The sequence below is a fragment of the Lagopus muta genome, chromosome 13 (genome assembly GCF_023343835.1).
Source record: "Lagopus muta isolate bLagMut1 chromosome 13, bLagMut1 primary, whole genome shotgun sequence".
NCBI lineage: Eukaryota > Metazoa > Chordata > Aves > Galliformes > Phasianidae > Lagopus > Lagopus muta.
In genome coordinates, this window is record NC_064445.1 from 981,750 (window position 1) to 986,995 (window position 5,246).

Below are 5,246 nucleotides of genomic sequence, written 5' to 3' on the forward strand. Positions count from 1 at the left end.
CAGGGCCAGGCACTCCTCACCCAGGGGCGACGTCTGGCATATGAGGATGCTGCAGGAGGGGGAACCCCAAAACCTTCAAGCCCCGACCCAAAGAGAGCAGTAAGGGGAGGAGGAGACGAAAGCCAGCAGCAGTGCAGTCACCACGCGGTGGCACACCCAGCGCTGGGGTCCTATTCCAGGTCAGCACCCACATGAAGGCAAAGAGTCAGGACAGAGATGCGACAGAAGTCTGTTTGGGGCACCACCACTCCCAGCTGGGACTGCCAGGAAAAGCACACAGCTCATGGGAATGGCAACAACCCATGGGCGCAGGAGCTCAGCCCCATCCCTGCCCGCCCTACAGCCATCCTATTCCCTCACAGGTTCATTCCCAGCTCCTTTCCCCTCTCCTCCGCTCCAGACGCACAACGCCCATTTGCAGCTGTAATGCTGCTGGTATTTGCAATGTGTCTGTGCCCCCGGGGAGCTGGGGACCTTCCAGTTCTCCTATCGCGATGTGGTGCATCAGGAAATTCAGCCCCATCACCACAGCCTGCACTGAGCATCGGGCACGGGGAGCACCCAGTGCAGAGCTGCAGGTGGGGGCCTACTGCAAAAGGGAGCAGAAAGGTGCACACACACAGCACAGCTCCAGAGCTCCTGTGCACCCCTTCAGGACACGCACAGATCAAGGTGACACAGTCAGGAGCAGTGGTGGCTGCAGCAGGCATGAAGCAAACACAGCACCCACCCATCCACCTATTGAGATCAGTGCAGAGCGCAGCGCTGCTCAGCCCCACTTCGCCCAGGGCTGCAATAACGCTCAGGGATTTCAGAGGATTTTAGGCCTTTCTGTGTCTTTCACAAACGCAGAAAATGAAGAGGTACTTAAGAATCCGCTGTTTATACTGAAAGCCAAAATCCCTTTAGAATTTAATCTCCCAGTGATGGATTTAGAACTGTTACAGACAGCAGGGGTAACCCTTTGAAGCGAGGTTTGGTTGCAAGCAGAGCGCTTGTTTGCAGTGCCCCATCACCACGATGCCATACCTGGCTCAGTGCAGCAGGCACAGAGAGGGCAGGAGAGCCATCCCTGCTCTGTGACACAGGTGCCTGCCAGCAGAGCACTGCTGTGAGGAGCAGACCTGCCCCTTGCTGAGAGCAGCGTGCCCCGAGCACAGCAGGAACAGAGCTGCCCAGTACCCCCAGGACGTGGCTGAATGCCGTCACCACCCTGAGAGCCATCTCTCCATTCTGAAGCTGGGCTCCTTGCTTTAAATGGCTGCCATTACCCAAACCCCCCATGTTTCCATGGAAGAGGCGATGCCCAGCAGACGGAGCTGGCAGCAGCTGGCAATGCTGAATCAGCCCTGACTCAGAGGAAGCGGCCCTGAGCCACAGCCCCCACCGCGCTCAGTGACCCAATTCCCACTCCACATGTGAAAGCTGGGAGATTATCCACCGCGGGCATCACGCTACAGACACCCCACGCAGCCGCAGGGGAGGAAGGGCTGAGATCATTTTGATGTAATGAGAAATAAGGCAGAAAGAGAGATGGAGCCGTGGCAACAGTGGGACAGAGCAGGAGCTCAGATGGGCTCCCTATTGGGAAACCAGAGATCTCTCCTTCTGGTGAAAACAGCCAGGCTTGGCGGCTCTTTATAGCAGCCTGGTGCTTTATGCAAGCACAGAGCATCTCTCCCACCCCAGCCAGGTACCCAGAACAGGGCTCCCCACCCCCCAGACCTTGCATCTGCTGCTGACCCCAAACTGCTGCCTCACTGCTTTGCATTTGTCTCATTGGAAACTTGCTGGAATGACGTGCCTGGGAGAGCTGTCAGATCTGGTTAAAGTTACCCAGCAGTCTCCAAGTTCTCACCAGGGTCCAGCTGGACATGGGTGCACTCAGAGCATGGCTGCCTGTGCCCAAAACCAGGAGGAAATGGAGACAGAGCTGTGAGCATACACCCAGGGAGCAGAGATGCAGGATGCAGTGGGTGGGCTTCTGCAGCAGAGGGGTATTTGGGGGTCAAACATGGGCTGGGGACCCGGCCCTGAGCCTGACAGCAGTATGCTGCTTCTGTCCCTGGGCTCATGGAAAGCCGCAGAGCCCATCCACGTGAAATGCTTCTGAAACCCTCCATTTAGGAGCAGGAGGGGGCACGCAGCCCCTGCCCAGCCCAGCAGCCTGATAGCACCTGCTGTCGAGGACACAAAAACTCTCAGCAGAAAACCCCGATGACTGCAAGCAGCCACAAGAGATGGAAGCCTCCTCCTGCTTCCCCTGCATCGGGTTTGCCCTGCTGCTAGCAATGCTTTGGGTGCACCCAGCAGTGTGACAAAGGGTCTGTCCCCAGCACACAGCATCAGTCCCCATAGCCCCCCTCACTGGGTGCTGCATCCACCCAGCCCTGCCCAGCTGACCCCCAGACTGATGACTTTGCAGGAGCTCAAACCAACAGTGCCACCTCCACCTCTCGGCTGGTCTGATGCCCCGCTCCCTCGCAGGCAGATAATTACCATCTCTCGGATGTGGCACTGTTAATGAGGCCAGGTGCTCATTTCCCATCCAAGCAATTTGCTCAGCAGATCCTCCAGCAGAAGAGAAGTCCCAGCAAAGGGCCTCGGAGAGCTCCTGAGCCTGTGATGGATGCATGGGACATCTGAGCAGGATTATCTCCTCCAGGGAGGAAGTGGAACAGCAGATAAGGGAAAGGCTGGAGAGAACAGGGATGGGGGAAGGAAGAGACAAAGGGAAGAATGGAAAAAATGCGGGCCAGATAACGAAGGAAAGAGAGCATCTAATGGACGCTGTTCCATGGCTTCCCTGTGACCAAGCCCTCTAGCACCATAGCTAACACAGACCCAAATAACACATTGCAAATACAGGCCTCAGGACGGCAGGGATACCAGCAGAGAGCTCCAAACAGAGCAAAAACACAAACACAGGAACCCAAAGGAAAACAAAAACATCCTGCTTGGCATTGGAACCATGAGGAGGGGGTGAGGGAAGTGGAGAGCTGAATGAAGGCAGCACCAGGACCCAGCCTGATGCTTCACTCCTTGCAGCCATGTGCTGGAGCAGCCTCCAAGGAGGAAAGCAGCATTTTGGCCAAGCAAGCAGCCCCACACACAGCTCCCAACTCTTCCCAAAGCTGCTCTGGACCTGCACTGCTTGGCAGTTTAGGAACCCTATTCTGATACCAGCCTGCACGCGTGCACAGCTACTTGACAACCATTTGATCTAGAGCTGGCATCATCACGTGACGTAGTTTATCTCCCTCCCTGGCAATCACTCCTCTAAATTTGTTTCTTAGGAGTCATTATACCCTCTCCCAACCTCCATGTGGCCAGGCTGAGCAAACTGCTCCCTGTCCATTTCTCAGTGCAGGGCAAATAAAGTCCACCATCTCCCCCCACCCTCCTGTCTGGGTACCAGGACCAACGCTCACAGCTGACATCACCACAGCCCCAGCTGCAGGAACGTGGCAGCCCCTGCACCACCCTCACCCTGGAGCAGATCCTGCTGGGAGCTCCCAGCCAGCTCTGCCTGCACAGGGCTTGGGATCAGCGGCTGTGCCCACAGGCACCCACCTCCAGCAGCACAGCCTGAGCAGGGCCGGGTCAGCAGCCGCTCTGAGCATCGCTCTGCCCTACTTCTTCTCTTCACACTTCCCTGATTTGCAACTGGGCAACTGAGCCAAATGCAAATGCACCCACAGCAGCCAGTTCTGCTCTCCCAGCTCCACGGAACAGGCGTTTTCTCCATGACCACGCAGCAGAATTGGGGTCTGTGCTAGCAGAGCAGCGGTGGTAGCTGGGGACACCCAGGCAGAGATGGAGAGCTATTAGAAAAGAACAAATGATCTAAACGTTAAGGGAGGAAAAACTTAATATATTAAATGTAAATCTATTTTTGTTACATCTGTTCAGATCCTTTAAGGAGCTTTAGGACAGATGTTTCTATAGCCCATTTAATCTTGATGTTATTGTAATGAGCTGAGCCGCGGGGTCTCCGCTGCTTCTCTCCCCAGGCACACTGCTGCTCAGTTCTAAAGCCCCACCCCGGCCCTGGGAGCCACAGCAGCACCCAACACCACGGCTTTGGCCACCCCCAGCCCCCCCACTGCCCTCTGGGTTCAGCCTCCAGCTGCTCCCCCACGTCTCCCCTTCCCTCCCCTCCCCCCAGAAATGGCCGCATCCCCCCTTGGCCATCCCCTGTTCACTGGCAGAGTTATTACTCCAGCATTAGAGGCTTTGTTTTTAATTTCCTAAATTACAGCATAATTTAGGCTAATTATTGCTTTGTCCCTCTGATCTTATTAAACCTTTAATCCCCCGGTGATTCCCCACCCAAAGCACAGAGCTTTTCTCACATCCATTCCTGCACAGGGCCGGCTCTCACCCCTCGCCCCAGGCAGCCTCACCTCCCCAGCATTACAGATGCCCTCACACCCTCCCTCCCTGCATCCCCTCCTCCTCAGTGCTGCAGGAAGGAGTGTGGGATGCCGCACAAACACGCAGGAGCCACGAGAAGGGCTCCCAGGGCACCTCACTGCCCTACCACACACACCGCCTGCATCAGCTTTCAGAAGCAGCACCCACAGAACAGTGCAGGAGAGCCTGGGAGTGCTCACACCACAGCAATTAACCAGGCTCCCTGCCTTTCACCCTGTGCTGTTTTCCCTGCCCACCTCCTGCTCCTCGGTCCTCCGGCTGCCATTCAGTTGCATGGAAGGCTCAGCACATCCCCAGCTCTGCCACCCATACCCAGCAGCATCCCACCACAATGGGCACCTCTCAGCATCCTGCAAAGGCAGGAGCCTAGAGATGAAGATGTTGGCTGCTTTTAACCCCCCTCCTTGTACCCCCAGCACTTGGCAGCAGCAGCAGAGCTCTGCCCAGCACAGCTGAGGGCACTGTGCCCATCCAGGCCCAGCAGAGCCCAGGTGCTGGGCACCGAGTGCTCCAGTTCATTTGCTTAGGCAAAACAGGTGACAGCAATGCACTCTACAGCAACAAAGTCGAAGGGTTTTCTGACCACAGGCTGCAAAAATCCTTTTAATGAAGCCCCACAGCTCTCTGGGGCTTTAGGAAGAGCTCTGGCCCCTGGTCCCCCTCCTCCACTTGAAGTATTGTTTCTGCCTTCAGTCTCCTGCCAAGAATCTCTTCAGCTCTGCAGCTGGATTTGATACAGGGTGGGGAGAGAAGTTTAATCACCGCAATAAAGAGAGTGGCAGAGGAGCTGTTCTGGGGGAGTCTTTCAA

At 56.2% G+C, this 5,246-nt stretch overlaps 1 long non-coding RNA gene across 1 annotated transcript; it reads right to left on the reverse strand.

Moving 5' to 3' along the window:
- Nucleotides 1–1,632: 1,632 nt before the first annotated feature.
- On the reverse strand, nt 1,633–4,783 carry LOC125699776 (uncharacterized). Its single transcript, XR_007379697.1, has 3 exons — nt 4,674–4,783; nt 3,574–3,824; nt 1,633–2,620 (listed from the first exon to the last, which is right to left on the reverse strand). It is a non-coding gene; the product is annotated as an uncharacterized LOC125699776 (long non-coding RNA).
- Between the last annotated feature and the right edge of the window lie 463 nt (nt 4,784–5,246).